At 38.6% G+C, this 15,941-nt stretch overlaps 2 protein-coding genes across 8 annotated transcripts in view; one reads left to right on the top strand and one right to left on the bottom strand.

The window, feature by feature from the left end:
- RPGRIP1 (RPGR interacting protein 1) overlaps nt 1–12,800 on the bottom strand; it is an 83,276-nt gene extending 70,476 nt beyond the window's left edge. Inside the window, 1 exon segment of the mRNA XM_030844177.2 lies at nt 12,677–12,800. The gene's annotated coding sequence lies outside the window, so the exon portion shown is untranslated.
- Nucleotides 12,801–13,364: 564 nt separating this feature from the next.
- HNRNPC (heterogeneous nuclear ribonucleoprotein C) overlaps nt 13,365–15,941 on the top strand; it is a 46,969-nt gene continuing 44,392 nt past the window's right edge. For 5 of the 7 annotated variants that reach the window (XM_030844193.2, XM_030844204.2, XM_030844201.2 and 2 more), the window contains exon 1: nt 13,365–13,519. The gene's annotated coding sequence lies outside the window, so the exon portion shown is untranslated. Of the gene's footprint in view, nt 13,520–14,139; nt 14,185–15,941 lie in introns of all 7 variants that reach the window. The other 2 variants (XM_030844196.2, XM_030844192.2) reach the window with 2 other exon arrangements.

Raw genomic sequence — 15,941 nt, 5'->3', positions numbered from 1 at the left:
GATAAAGAGGAGCTATGGAGAAAAGTGTAGTCTCTGTAATTTTAGTGTCGGTTGTATGAATGATCAGAAAAGATGACAGGAACTCCTGGAATTTGGACTGAACTTAATTTGACAAATATTACTGAGTACCCATTTTGTGCAGCTGCTACAAGGAGAAGAAAAATAAAGCCCTCAGATTTGTGGTTACCAGAGTTGGGGGTAGGGGGGAATGGGAATTGGATGAAGACAGTCAAAAGGTACAAACTTCCAGATATAATTTTCAGGGTTGTAATATACTATGTGAGAAATATAATTAACACTGCTGTATGTTAGATATGAAAGTTGCTAAGAGAGTAAATTTTAAGAGTTCTCATCACAAGGAAAAATGTATTTATATTTCTTTAATTCTGTATCTATATGAGATGATGGATGTTTACTAAATGTATTGTGGTCATCATTTCACAATATATGTAAGTCAAATCATTAGGCTGTACACTTTAAACTTATACACTGCTGTATGTCAATCATAACAATAAAAAACATAGTTTCCCACAAAAACAGAAAGAAAAATAAGTGAACAATTAATGAGGAGAGGAGAAATGAGAAAAGCACATACTTAACTGTAAGGTAAAATATAAAAAGTCAATCTGAGGGCTTCCCTGGTGGCGCAGTGGTTGAGAGTCCGCCTGCCGATGCAGGGGACACGGGTTTCTGCCCCGGTCCAGAAAGATCCCACATGCCGTGGAGTGGCTAGGCCGGTGAGCCATGGCCACTGAGCCTGTGCGTCCGGAGCCCGTGCTCCGCAACGGAAGAGGCCACAACAGTGAGAGGCCCGTGTACCGCAAAAAAAAAAAAAAAGTCAATCTGAGAAGAACAAAGCAAAATGAAAGTGTAAAGGAAGATTGAAATTCACATTTACTTGAAGGATCAGATAAAGCTTTATGGAGGGAGGGTTGTTGGAGTCTGGGAGGGATTTTGGCAGGTGGAGATACAGAGTGTTCTATACAGACAGAGGAGAGTTTCAATAGAATCAGGGATGGGCAAAGAGCAGGGTGGTCTTCGACAGTAGCAGGTAGGCATGACAACTTTGAGAAAGAAGAGTTGTGGGAATTTAAGTGAAAGGAAGCATATTTTGGAAGATCTTGCATATAAATTAGAGGCATCGTATTCATTCTGCCAATGGGTGAGAATTACACATTTTGAGCACAAGAGCAATAGAGTTAGAGCTGTGGAAGGGCTTTAGGAAGATTCATCTGGCATAAGTGAGTTAGAGAGACTGGCAGAGAAGAACATTAGGATATTGCTGTGGTTCAGGCAAGTGGCCTTGAATTAAGAAGGATGGTGGCAGGGGGATGGAAGAGTGGGATAGATCACGAAGACACTGAGGAAGGAGAATCAAAATACTTGCCAACTAGTTGGACGTGGTATGAAGTTAAGAAGGTGACAGGATTAAAGATGACCTAGTGATACTGTGTCTGGATGCCTGGGAGACAGGCACAATACAAAATGAATAAACATTTCACTCTTTTCAAAAACACCCTAAGGAAAGAAATGAAAGACTATAAATATGTATTAGATATAAACTTACAGTTCTTGCTTCCTCCAGAGAGCTCTCTCTAATTCTTTTCTCTGTTTTGATGTCCTTCAGTCCTATAGAATCCTCTTGTCCTCCTGGCTTGTTAAGAGAGGAGTTAATACAGTTCTGTTTAGCTCTTAAGATGTTAACTCTTTGCACATCAGAGCTTGAAGGCTGTGCTTTTTCCTCTATGTGTGTTGCGGTTGGAGCTAAAACATTCTTTAACATACCAACTTCTCAACTAAAACTAAAGCTGAAAACGTATTTATTTGATTTGAGATTAACAGAAATTTACTGGTGTTGGAGAATGATCTTTAAATCTCTTCCTGAAGGGCAACAACAGTGGGAGATTTTCTGGAGCCCTGAGGATCTCTTTGAAGGGAAAAAACTCTGCTCCATTGGTGGGATCAGTGTGCCTGCTCAATCCATGTGTGCCAGGACCCTCTCAAGTAAAAGAATGTATATAATCTATTTCACTGTGACCATAGTTTCCAAACCAAATATTGGGATGTAATTATGCAACAACAGAACTTGACATTTGAAAATTAGATGTTCTTAAAAATTCTGCATGCTGGTCACTGAATTCATACTATATATTGAGTGAAATATAGTCTAAATCAGTACATGAAATTCTCTTTGTTATGCACACTCAGTGTATACATTGAAAAGGAATTTCCAGGAGGGTGAGCACATGTTTAATGGGCCCTGTGTGACTTCCCTATGTCGTATAAATAAAATGAAATAAAATGAGAGAGACAATTAGGATGTATACAAATTATCCAGAACACATAAATCTCCCAGCGAAAACAGGAAAATCCAACAAAATATTTTCCCAGGTCTAAATGACAGAATTATAAAAACTGGCCTTTTCTGCACCCAAGATTGCTTCTTGCCCAAGCAATTTCTCAAGGATCTTGGGTCTTCTCTACTTTTTCGTATGATCTAACCAGAATTAGTGCTGGACAAAATTTTGAAGTAGGCCAAGTTTGTGTTGGTAATTTTGCTGTCTTTTTTCTGAATCTCTAATTTTTTAAACATTTCCTCCTACCCCTTTCAGGCAACCAGTTACCTCCTGTTTTTTCCCCTGACAGCCTCATTACACTTTAGAGTGAATTTATACCATTTGATATTTTTTCACTAGGCTTAATGTACTTCTAAATGTAGACTATAGGCTTTGTTCCATGTGGAAGGAATTTCAGTCATCAAGGAGTTGGAGGACTTCCCTGGTGGCACAGTGGTTAAGAATCCGCCTGCCAATGCAGGGGACATGGGTTGGATCCCTGGTCTGGGAAGATCACACATGCCGTGGAGCAACTAAGCCCGTGTGCCACAACTACTGAGCCTGCGCTCTAGAGCCTGCGAGCCTCAACTACTGAGCCCGAGTGCCACAACTACTGAAGCCCGCGTGCCTAGAGCTCATGCTCCACAACAAGAGAAGCCACCGCAATGAGAAGCCTGCACACCACAACGAAGAGTAGCCCCCCACTCGCTGCAACTAGAGAAAGCCCGCGTGCAGCAACGAAGACTCAATGCAGCCAAAAATAAATAAATAACTTGAAAAAAAAGGAGTCGGAGATATAATAACATTCTTTTGATTACAAAAGTAACACACATTCATGGTAGACATGAACAGAAAAATAAAAAGAAAATCAAATGTATTAGTAATCCTAACACCCAGAGATAACTACGATTATCATTTTGATTTACGTATGCATAAAGGCATACATAATACTTAAAATAAAAAATAGAATCATTTATTTTCTTTTTTAAGTTTATTTTTAAAAATTTAGTAAAATACTCATAAAATTTACTATCTTAACCATTTTTAAGTGTATTTTCAATAGTGTTAAGTATTGTTAAAAAACAAAATTCAGGGCTTCCCTGGTGGCGCAGTGGTTGAGAGTCCGCCTGCCAATGCAGGGGACACGGGTTCGTGCCCCGGTCTGGGAAGATTCCACATGCCGCAGAGTGGCTAGGCCCGTGAGCCATGGCCGCTGAGCCTGTGCTCCGCAACGGGAGAGGCCACAACAGTGAGAGGCCTGTGCACCGCAAAAAAAAAAAAAAAAAAAATTCAACTTGAGTAAATTTTATACATCTTATTGGTTTTAATTCAACAATTCATGAATCAGGCAGAATTCTATCTAGCTGACAGAAAGGAGCTCTGAGGAGCTGTACAAAAAGAAAGACTTTTATAGGCAGAAGGGAGTGGGAGCAAGGGAGTTGTACTGGACAAAAGAGTGGTTGGTTATTGCATCCTTTAGGGGACGGCAGGGGTCTATCAGGTAGATTACCTAACGAGTGTGGATTAGGCAATTCTGACTGGCTGGTTTAAGATTCCATTTTGGGGACAGCTGAAACTGTAATTAAGTCAAGTCTTGGTTTGGTAACATGGGGCTTAGGATAAACAACTCCATTGTGGGCCTGTTGTCCTATTTTTAACAGTATATTCACATTGTTGTACAATCAATCTCCAGAACCTTTTTGTTTTACAAAACTGAAACTCTATGCCCATTAAACAACTCCCCATTTCCCCCTCCCCCCAGCCCTTGGCAACCACCATTCTACTTTGCTGTTTCTATGGCTTTGAGTACTCTAGGTCATTTAGTTTTAAAAAGTTTTTATTTTTCATTAACCAATATATAATTCACAATGAACATTTTAAAATATTATTAAATATTCTATTATATAATTTTAAATGGCTGCTTAATAGTCTATTCTATAAATGTATCATCAATTTAATCAATGCCCTATTGATGGGCATTTAGACGGTTTTTTATTTTTTGCCATTCTAACCATATCGCATTAAAAACCCTCATAGATAAATCCTTGCTTCCATCCACATTTATTTTTCTAAGATGAATTACTAAAAGTAGAATTGCTGAGTCAAAGAGAATGCCTACTTTTAAGGTCTTTGATACTTATTTCCAAACTGTCCAACCAACTTTCAGAAAAGTTGTACTAGTTTACACTTTTGTCAGCAGTATCCATTTCTTCTCATCTTAACATTAGGAGCATCTTTTTTTTTTTTAATACCTATTTCATAGACAAAAATACTAATTCACTGTCCTTTTAATATGCGTTTCTTTGCTTGCTAGCTGCCTTGAACTTTTAAAATATTTATTATCATTGTATATTTCTTTTAAGAGTCACTGATGTGTTAAGGATACTCGATTTTTTCATGTTTTCTATTTTGGTTATATGTCTGTTGTAAGTGTAAGTATTTTACACTCACACTTAAGAAATCTTAAAACAGATTTAAGAAAGTATTTTTTAACACCATGGAAAAGTTTTATATACTAGACCTATGCTGTCCAAAATGGTAGCCACTAGCCACATGCGGTTATTAGGTATTGGAAATGTAGTTAGTGTGACTAAGGGATTGAGTTTTTAGTGTTATTTCATTTTTTTTCCTTGTAGCTTTAAAAAAACAACTTTATTGAGGTATATTTTACACATGCCCATTTCAGGTGTAAAACACAATGAATTTTTAGAGTAACTTCACTGACTAATGCAACCATCACCATAAATCACTTTTAGTACATTTTCATTCCCCAATTTTATTTACTTTAAATTTAAAATTGAAAAAAGATACTTGATTTAGTTACTAGAAACCATACTCACACAAGCTTAATAAGGCTTTTGTTTACTTTTCAGGACTCAGATAAAAGGGAAGGGACTTTAATGATCTCTTCTCCATTGCTCAAATCTGCCATTTCAAATGCATGCCACCTTTCTTTGTGATAAATTATCCCTAATTCAGCATTTCTTCACATTCCCCAAATTTACCATTTTTTGACTCCTACTATTCTGTTTTTACCACTCCCCAGAAGGGAATGGTAGTCAGGGTTCTTTGAACAATGAGAAAGTGAGCAAGGGAGTATGTTCTAGGTTTTAGGTATCTGAATATAAATTGAGATGACAAAAAGGCAGTATTCTGAGGGTGGAGTTGTGGCATAGGTAGTAATAAAAGATAAGAATCATTCTATTGTAAGAGTTGCCATATGATCCAGCAATCCCACTCCTGGGCATATATATGGACAAAACTATAATTCAAAAAGAAACATGCACCCCTGTGTTCATAGCAGCACTATTTACAATAGTCAAGATATGGAAGCAACCTAAATGTCCACCAAAGAAGATGTGGTACATATATACAATGGAATATTACTCAGCCATAAAAAAGAATGCAATAACGCCATCTGCCACAACATTGATGGACCTAGAGATTATCATACAAAGTGAAGTAAGTCAGAAAGAGAAACACAAATACCATATGTTATCACTTACATGTGGAATCTACAATATGACACAAATGAACTTACCTACAAAACAGAAACAGACTCACGGACGTAGAGAACAGACTTGTGGTTGCCAAGGGGGAGGGGGTGAGGGAGGGATGGACTAGGAGTTTGGGATTAGCAGATGCAAACTATTATATATAAAATGTATAAACAATAAGGTCCTAGTGCACAGCACAGGGAGCTATATTCAATATCCTGTCATAAACCATAATGGAAAAGAATATGAAAAAGAATATATATGTATGTATAACTGAATCACTTTGCTGTACAGCAGAAATTAACACATTATAAATCAACTATACTTCAATAAAATAAAGTACAGAAAAAAAAAGAATCACTCTATTGTAATGTTCCTCAGACATTAAGAAAGTTCTCCAAAATTATGTTTAAAAGCTCCCTGAGTAAATTTTATAATGGTCGGTCATATGAAAGATAATTACTATGTGAAATAAAATTTCATATTTGAAAGGATTTGGGCCAGTTCACATAGTATTTTTATAACATTTAGATGTTTGCTCAAAAGGTCAATTTCTACCATCATAGTATAATAAAATAAGCACTGATTATGAAATGTAAGACTTGTCAGCTGAAAAGCACTTTGTAAGCTGTACAAAGATTAGCTTAATGAAAAATTACCAGAGGGTAAAATCTTGTGCTTCAGAGCCAGAAGGAGAACAGATGGCAAGAGTGTTAAAGAAGGCTTAACCTGCAAGAAACCAGATTTAGGTCATTGCTGGGATGAAAATTAGAAGAGACGCAAAGAAGACAAAGGAAAAAAAAATGGAGAAAAACATTTAGTAGGAAGGAGAAAAAAGAAACTGAGGAAATAACAAAGAAATAGAAAGTCTTCTTCAGTCATTTATTTTCACAACATTTCCTTGAAGGGGCTGGGGCCTATATTATATAGATTCCATAGTACCCTGTACTTATATTTAGTAGCACTTGATACAATTTATTATAAGCAATTGACTAATTATTCATTTAATACTTGACTCTGTTCTGAAGATCAGGGACAATCTCTATTTTGTTTACTTCTATGTTCTTGTGACCTGGCATAGTACTTGACACAATGCTTATTAAAGAGCATGTACTTTATAAATATTTGTTCTATAAATGAGTAAAATTTTTTCACCTTGGCAAATCTTACATTATTAATAACTATGTAATGGTTATATGCACACATTCTAGAATCAGACTTCCTAGAGTCAGAATCTTAGCTCCATCAAAAACTAGCTGTGCCAAAGACCTAAACGTAAGGCCAGACACTATCAAACTCTTAGAGGAAAACATAAGCAGAACACTCTATGACATAAATCACAGCAAGATCCTTTTTGACCCATCTCCTAGAGAAATGGAAATAAAAACAAAAATAAACAAATGGGACCTAATGAAGCCTAAAAGCTTTTGCACAGCAAAGGAAACCATAAACAAGACCAAAAGACAACCCGCAGAATGGGAGAAAATATTTGCAAATGAAGCAACTGACAAATGATTAATCTCCAAAATTTACAAGCAGCTCATGCCGCTCAGTAACAAAAAAACAACCCGGGCTTCCCTGGTGGCGCAGTGGTTGAGAGTCCGCCTGCCAATGCAGGGGACACGGGTTCGTGCCCCAGTCCGGGAAGATCCCACATACCGCGGAGTGGCTAGGCCTGTAAGCCATGGCCGCTGAGCCTGCACGTCCGCAGCCTGTGCTCCGCAACGGGAGAGGCCACAGCAGTGAGAGGCCCGCGTACCGCAAAACAAAACAAAACCAACAACCCAATCCAAAAATGCGCAGAAGGCCTAAATAGACATTTCTCCAAAGAAGATATACAGATTGCCAACAGACACATGAAAGAATGCTCAACATCGTTAATCATTAGAGAAATGCAAATCAAAACTACGATGAGATCTCATCTCACACTGGTCAGAATGGCCATCATCAAAAAATCTAGAAACAAGAAATGCTGGAGAGGGTGTGGAGAACAGGGAACACTCTTGCACTGTTGGTGGGAATGTAAATTGATACAGCCACTATGGAGAACAGTATGGAGGTTCCTTAAAAAACTAAAAATAGAATTACCATATGACCCAGCAATCCCACTACTGGGCATATACCCTGAGAAAACCATAATTCAAAAAGAGTCCTGTACCAAAATGTGCATTGCAGCTCTATTTACAATAGCCAGGACATGGAAGCAACCTAAGTGCCCATCAACAGATGAATGGATAAAGAAGATGTGGCACATATATACAGTGGAATATCACTAAGCAATAAAAAGAAACGAAATTGAGTTATTTGTAGTGAGGTGGATGGACCTATAGTCTGTCATACAGAGTGAAGTAAGTCAGAAAGAGAAAAACAAATACCGTATGCTAACACAAATGGAATCTAAGAAAAAAAAAAAAGGTCATGAAGAACCTAGGGGTAAGATGGGAATAAAGACACAGACCTACTAGAGAATGGACTTGAAGATATGGGGAGGGGGAAGGGTAAGCTGGGACAAAGTGAGAGAGTGGCATGGACATATATACACTACCAAACGTAAAATAGATAGCAGTGGGAAGCAGCCTCATAGCACAGGGAGATCAGCTCGGTGCTTTGTGACCACCTAGAGGGGTGGGATAGGGAAGGTGGGAGGGAGGGAGACGCAAGAGGGAAGAGATATGGGAACATATGTATATGTATAGCTGATTCACTTTGTTATAAAGCAGAAACTAACACACCATTGTAAAGCAATTATACTCCAATAAAGATGTTAAAAAACAAAAGGCAAAAAAAACCCCAAAACTAGCTGTGCCACCTTAGGCAAATGACTTAACTTCTCTGTGACTTAGTTTCCTCATCTTTAAAATGGGGATAATAAAATGCCAGATGAAAAGTGCTTCACACAGTTATATAAAAGTTATCTATTATTATTATTAACATAATGATGGCCAATAATACTTAAAATCAAATACTACCCAACCTCAAAACCACTAGATGTCATGATTCTGAATTGCTTTAATCTTTCTAATTTTTCCAAACTTTGTAGATAAAGATTTTTTGCTTACTTATTTTTTAAGCTCAGGGTTTTGGTTATTAAGAAAAAGAGATGAAAGAAGTCCCTGATTACAGATTAATGATGATAATATTCCGGTAAAAATAAGTCCATGTATACATTTTTTAAAAATCTGTAAAAATCTACACCAAATAGTTAAGAATGCATATTTTTGGAGGACAGACCACATAGAAGCTTTCACTCTTTCTGTATTTCAGTTTTTTACAATAACCACAAATTATCAGAAAAAAGCAAATGCGGGACTTCCCTGGTGGTCCAGTGGGTAAGACTCCAGGCTCCCAATGCAGGGAGCCTGGGGTTCGATCCCTGGTTGGGGAACTAGATCCCACATGTGTGCTGCAACTAAGGAAGTCCACATTCTGCAACTAAGGGGTCCGCATGCTGCAACTAAAAGATCCCGCATGCTGCAATGAAGATCCCACGTGCCACAACTAAGACCCAGTGCAGCCAAAATAAATAAATAAATATTTTTAAAAAAAGAAAGAAAAATAAGTACATAGGATATTTCCATTTGGAAAGCTTTAAAATAAAAAGAGAAAAAAACAAAACACTAGAAGCCTTGAGAAGTTGTATATCCAAAGTGACCGATAATTTTATTATCAGTGTTTAAAACCTTTTTTGCAAAATTTATGCCTGTTGGAGGACAGCAGGGGCTGCCTAGGCATAGGGTCTTGTGGAAGGGATAACACTGATAGGTAATGAGGGGCCAGTCAGGGAAGAGCTGTGAATGAAACAGTGAAAATGGAGGACTGGAATAGAGTGCTATTATAGGATTTTAGTGTGGGAGTCACACAATAAAACTGAACGCTTTCAAATGATTACCATGACAGCAGTTTGCAGGATCAGCTTGGGGGAGAGACTCAATGTGGGAGAAACAGGATGCAGTCAAAGAGTAAGGCTCTTGAAAGTGGTGTGTAATATATTTATCATGTCATTTTTCAGGTAGAATATGGTTGCCTATAGCAGATAGGTTGCCAACAGTCAGAAAGGTCTCCAAATTAGTGTAAAGAAGGATGAAGTAGCGTTGGGTATTAGAAAGCTCTGTGAAGTTTTAATCAAGTGCTTTGTCTGGATCCATCAGAGACCACCCCTCACTCTCCAGTGAAGTTGCTTATGATATCCTTGGACGATAAAGGATGTAGAGGAAGAGAAGCAATGATGATTGTACTAGTAAAGACCATTTGACTTGTTGAATGGAATAGGTAGATAATTAGGTATGCTGAGGGTGTGTAGGATGATAAATATTGAGGAAAATATTCAGCTAATAAGTTAGGTAAAAAGCAAATTAGGCATTTCATAGCTGTTGCTGCTTTTCCTTTTGTCTCCTTCCTCTTGACAGGTGGCTTAGAACTTTGAGGAGGGAAAGTTGCAGGGGATACACTATTTGGCAATACCTCTAAGCTACATAAAGCCTTGTTCAAAGAGAATTACTTCTTGAATTAAAGACAAAAGTACAGTTTTGTTTTTTCTCTTTAGCCCAAGGTAAGGAGTTACTGTTTCTGTTTCCTTATCTCTTCCCCTACTTCCCCTCCATTACTGGAGTCTGGCTCATGGCTTTCTTTCTACATACACAGCCACCTAATAAAAGCATTCAGTTTTAGAAGTTTAAGGGTGTTTAGAGTAAGCAGAAGAGATAAAGGGACCTTCCTCCACTCCATTTCACCCACCTAAGTTTACAGAGCCTTAAAACCAGAAAGTCCTGAATGTTTATCGTCAACATGGTGCTTTGCATTCTGCCTTGTATTATGCTATTTTTGCACTTGTTTTCTCATCCTTAGTAAATTCAAGCTACCTGATGGAGGGACTGGATGTTAATTCTTCTTGTATCCTCCACTTCCACCCCATCTAGCATAGGGGTGAACTCCCTGAAAACATAAATGCTGTCTCTGAAGTACTTCCCTTGCACCAAATACAGTGTTGGTTAATAAGTAGGTCATGATAAAGATCATGCAGTAAAACTGATTTCTGGTAAAATGAATTTAAGTACTTTTCATTAACATTTTATAGACATTTTTACTCTATGAGAACAGTGAGTAATAAAACATGCTAGTGTTTATTTTTGTTTACTTAAGTCAGGAATTACATGAATTACATGTCAATCAAGCCTCACAGCATCTGGGTCCCTCTGAATAAGTGCTATATAAAATATTTAATAAAGAAAGGATAGTCTAACTGTCCTGGGAAAAGAACAATTTCCCCTGATAAATAAAAGCTAATGATTAATTACTTTAACATGAATTTCAGACACTCTGTTTAAGGTCCTAGGACATGTAATAGGAGAGAAAATAAGAATGTACATGTACAGAGAGAAATAAGAATTAAACTCTGCAATCGAAAGACATACTGGGACTTCCCTGTTGGTCCAGCGGTTAAGAATCCGCCTTTCAATGCAGGGGACGTGGGTTCGATCCCTGGTCAGGGAACTAAGATCCCACATGTCACGGGGCAACTAAGCCCATGTGCCACAGCTACTGAGCCCGTGTGCCACAACTAGAGAGCTCGCACGGCACAATGAAGAGCCCTCATGCCACAAGGAAGGCCTGATGAAGCCAAATAAATAAATAACTTAAAAATAAAATAAAAAAAGACGTACTATCTAGAAGGGGAGAAGAGACGAGTGTAAAATTAACCACAGTGCTATGAGGTCGTTTTAAATAAACTGCAATGTGGCAATTGAGCTGAGGCTTTAAGTACTTGGAGATGTTTTCCCTCTGATTACTTGTTCTAAGTTGACAATTTGGAAAATATAGAAAAGCACAAGGAAGTGAAAAAAAAAAGCACACGTAGTTCTCCCACCAAGAGAGAACCACTATTAACATTTTAGTATATTTTTTCTTACATGCTTTTTGGTTTTGCTTTTTAAATCTGCTTAAAGCAATATATGCATATGGCAAATAAAACAGTACAGAAAGGCATACCAACGAAAAAGGCAAAAGGTTCGCTCTCCAAATGTATGTCAAAATAAATTTCTAGGCCCAAGATGGAGTCGCTCCTGCTGGGGCGTCACATCAGCAAACCGAAACTTCATGTTCCTGTAAAGGCTCAGTTTGACCAGAAACGCAGTACATCCAGTCAGCCAATCCTCAAACGCCATATTTCTGGGCTCTATACTTATTTCCTTGTTCCTTAATCTTTCTAAATAAGGTCATATTCCTAACCCCAGCCAATCCCGCCCTGATTGCCTTGCAGCTTCTAATGCTGCATAAAACTCTCTCTTGCTCAAACTCTCTGGGGGAGTGCTCCATGGCTTGTGAGTCACTGTACTCTTCCAACCATGGATTGTTTTCCTTTGAGTAAAGGATATTAAACTCGTTACTAAATTGTCTTAATTTTCTCCTTTGACAGGTAAGTTTCCTCGTGAACCTCTATGAAATTCAGAATTAATTCAAAACTAATGCATACAACTGTATTCACATATGCATATATTCCTTAAAATGTATACAGATGGCATCACATTCTCTAGATAGTGTTCTGCATCTTGCGTTCCCTAACTACGCAAAGAAATATCTTTCATTCCTAGCACAGCTGGTCCTATTCCATTGCGTGCATGGCTGCTATAATACAACCAGAGGGACTGCAGTGCAGACGATGCCAGTAGGTGGGGGACGGGCCATTTCAGGGTGAGGGGAATTAAGGGACCAGATTTCGGGGACGGGCAGGGGAGAGCTAGCCGGATAAGCCAATTTGGTTGACATGTAGGGTATTAGTGAGATGATTTGGGGCCAGAGGATGGGTGCTGTAGTATATTCCAGGCCAGCATTTTGGACTTTCTTTACCTTTTGTGGTGGAGAGGTAAGGAAGTCAGTTGTTTTGACCGAGATATGGGTTGTCTGAAGAAGGGCTTGACAGGCTGAGAAGTGTCCAGGAAGGAGCTCTAGGGTTGGAAAAACTGCAGGGCTGGTTAGTTTTCTGGTCTTTAGTGCCCCCTCCCCACTCTAAGAAAAGTGTTTTCTTTATCCACACCGCAGGACGGAGAACTAACTTAGAGAGCTTCTCCTTTTACCTATGCCCAGGGCAAGGGCGGATCCTTCCAACCGCTAGCAAACAAAACCCAGCAAACCTTCCCCGCCCTTCCCCCCATCCGCCGCGGGAATTCCGAGATGTGGGCGGGCCTTCTACTAGGCGCTCTGAGGAGCGCAGATAGGATCCCGCGGCCGCCAATCAGACCTTCCGGATACCCGGATGTGAAGCGGTGCGCGGTACAAAGGCAAGTTTCCACCCAGCTCTCCGTCAGGTACAGTGACCAATAAGCATTTCTCAGGCGATAAATGACAGGAAAAATGACCAGTTACAAACTAGCTTCTGTCACGCATGTGGAAATTCGCTAGGTTAGTCTAACCCACTCCTAATTATGATTGGATAGAATTGTGAGGAGCTGTAAAACTGTCTAATTAGAAGCGGGAGCTAGAAAAGTCGCAGCCAATAGGAGGATTCCCAGGAGTGGGGCGGGGGTTAGGCCTTCGCCTCGGCGGCAGAGGAGACGCGGGGGCCATTTTGTGAAGAGGCGAAGGCTGAGCTGTTGCGGCAGCGTTGCGGACCTCGAGCAGCAGTTGGCTTCTCGGCGTAGAACTCGGGAGTGGGAGATTCAGAATCGAATCTCTTCTCCCTTCCCCCTCCTGGTGAGTGGAGGGGGCGGAAGCTGGGGAGGCGCTGGGTTTCTCGGGGAACGCGAGGGGGTGTGGGAGAGAAGACGAGGGAACCCTTCCCTCGGTAGAGTACGTAGGCCCCCGTTTATTTTATTTGCTTTGGGGGATTAGGTCTTACGCGCGCGAGAGTTTTTTAGGCCTCAGCCCTTGCGTAGATTTTTAACCTAGTGTCCTCTAGGCCACAATCGGCAGGGAAAATGTCCGTTTTCTTTTTCGGTCTCCTGCGTTAACGGATGCTGTCCTTTCATTTTCTATGAGAGGACGAAAGGGACGATCGAGATGCTCATTAATGTAGTTCAAGTTAATGTAGTGTCGATGCCTCCTGTTAAATTTAAATATTGAGCGGGGGGTGGGGAAGCGTTATCAAGCAGATATTTATTGTACCGCAAGCTTCTAAATTCTGGAGGGCACCTCACGGTTTAAGAATAGTAAATATTGTAACAATAGATTTAATATTTTACTGATTTATTTTATTTTATTCCTTTCTGAAGAAATGATGGACCTCGAAATAGTTATTTTCAATTTTATTTTTTTAAATTGTAATCTCATTTACGTATTAACATTAATAATTAAAGGTGGCTTTTTATCTGCAGGTTACAAATCACTTGAAATATATAAGTTAGTGGAACTTGCTTGAGGTGGGTATTACTATCTTTCTCAGACAGGAACCGAGGCGTGAGTGTTGATTGCCAGGGTCATATTAAATCAGTAGCAGAACTAGTAAGGAATTTGGCCACCAGCTTAAGTCAAGTGGCTTTACCTATTGGAATAGTAGGTATTAAAATTACTATATTTGAATCTTTGCAAGAACCTAATTACAACAACACTAGCGGTAACTGGAAATTCCTAAATTATCTTGGGAAAATGTTAAATTACGAGAATTGCGTTTATTATTAATGTAACGTCCTAAGATGATAAAGTTTGACTTTCAGGATATTTTGGCATTAATTTTCCAGACCATCCCAACTTAGGCAAAAATGCATAACTATATGCTTTTTTTAAGCAAGTATTAACAGTGCTTACTACTTACTAGGTCCTGAAACTTTACCAAAGTTTTTTGCCAAGTTTGTAGAAATTACGTAGGTTTATAAGTGGTATCACAATCACTTCTCCAAGAAATCGCTTTTTTTAATCCTTGTCTAAGATTTAGTTGGTTTTATTTTTCATAATATGTTACTGTCACAAAAAGTAATATTATTAAGTACAGTTTAAACCAATACTGTGGGGTAAATTCACGCCGTAGGGAACGTTTTTGATAGAAACTAAAAGTACTCTTATTCTACATAGCTATGCATTTGTTGACCCCTCACCACGTAGATATTGTAATAGGGATCAAAAGCATTGTCTTTAAAAAAAAAAAAAAGCCTAAGTATATTATTACATGGACTTAAAACTAAAGTTAAGTGCAGAACTGTTAGAAGTGAGATAAGGGCAGTGACTGGTTAATTTAGGAAACCATACACCTAATAGATATATTGTTGGCAAATAACGAGAAATGTAAGAAATTAGTATTTAAGAACAACTATTGATGGGAATTGAAATTAACTGAAGGGCACTTCTCTTGCCTTGAGATGTTAGAAATATGGATTCCTTAGGATCAGCATGTACCAAGGTAACACTTCCTTTGATTTAATATTCCTCTGGAATGATTTGGCCGCAAAATTAATACCTGAAACAATTCTAGATTTGATTTCAAATAGATAGGCATTAGTAACATTTACATGTTCGTTGGAGAGAGGAAGGATTTAAGAAGGTTGAGTAAGTTACAGATCTTCTGACCTTTTTGTGTTTCCCATGCTTATGCCTCGGGAGTGCCTGGTGGTGTTTTGCTGTTCCTTTGTAAACACACCTTATTGTTTGTGATTAGGTCTCTAGAGTGTTTCACATAGCATTGGACCTTGTTTTGGATGGAATTGCTGTTAGAAACAAGCAAGGAATAAACTCCAAAACAGCTAGTAATTCTAATCTTAAAGATTGATTATATTAACTGGTGGATGTGTGAGATTTAAGTGGTGAATGTGACGGTTGAAAGAACCTTGGCCTAGGAGTTAAGAGAACTGGATTTTTCCCACCCTGTTCATTATTACCTGACAGGCAAATCAGTTAAACGTTCTGGAATGCAGTTTTATACTTATAAGGGGGCTTATGCATCTTACCTGTTCTAATTTCTGCTTTCTGTAACTCAAGTCATTTGTTGCCAGAAGGCTAAAAAGTGTACAGAAACAGTTTTATTATTGACAGTAGTTTTTGTATATTAGTTATTACTGGTAACTGCCTTAACAGTATCTGTCTTCAAGTAATTTTATTAGTTGTTATCTTTGAGGAGCATTATGTGGTCATACTTAATATGTACTGATTCGTTCTCATTGGGATTAGGGAAGTTTAAGGTTTTGTA

This window comes from Globicephala melas, chromosome 2 (genome assembly GCF_963455315.2).
Source record: "Globicephala melas chromosome 2, mGloMel1.2, whole genome shotgun sequence".
In the NCBI taxonomy this organism is placed as follows: domain Eukaryota; kingdom Metazoa; phylum Chordata; class Mammalia; order Artiodactyla; family Delphinidae; genus Globicephala; species Globicephala melas.
The sequence above is the reverse complement of the archived record's forward strand: the minus strand, read 5'-3'. Positions and strand labels throughout refer to the sequence as shown.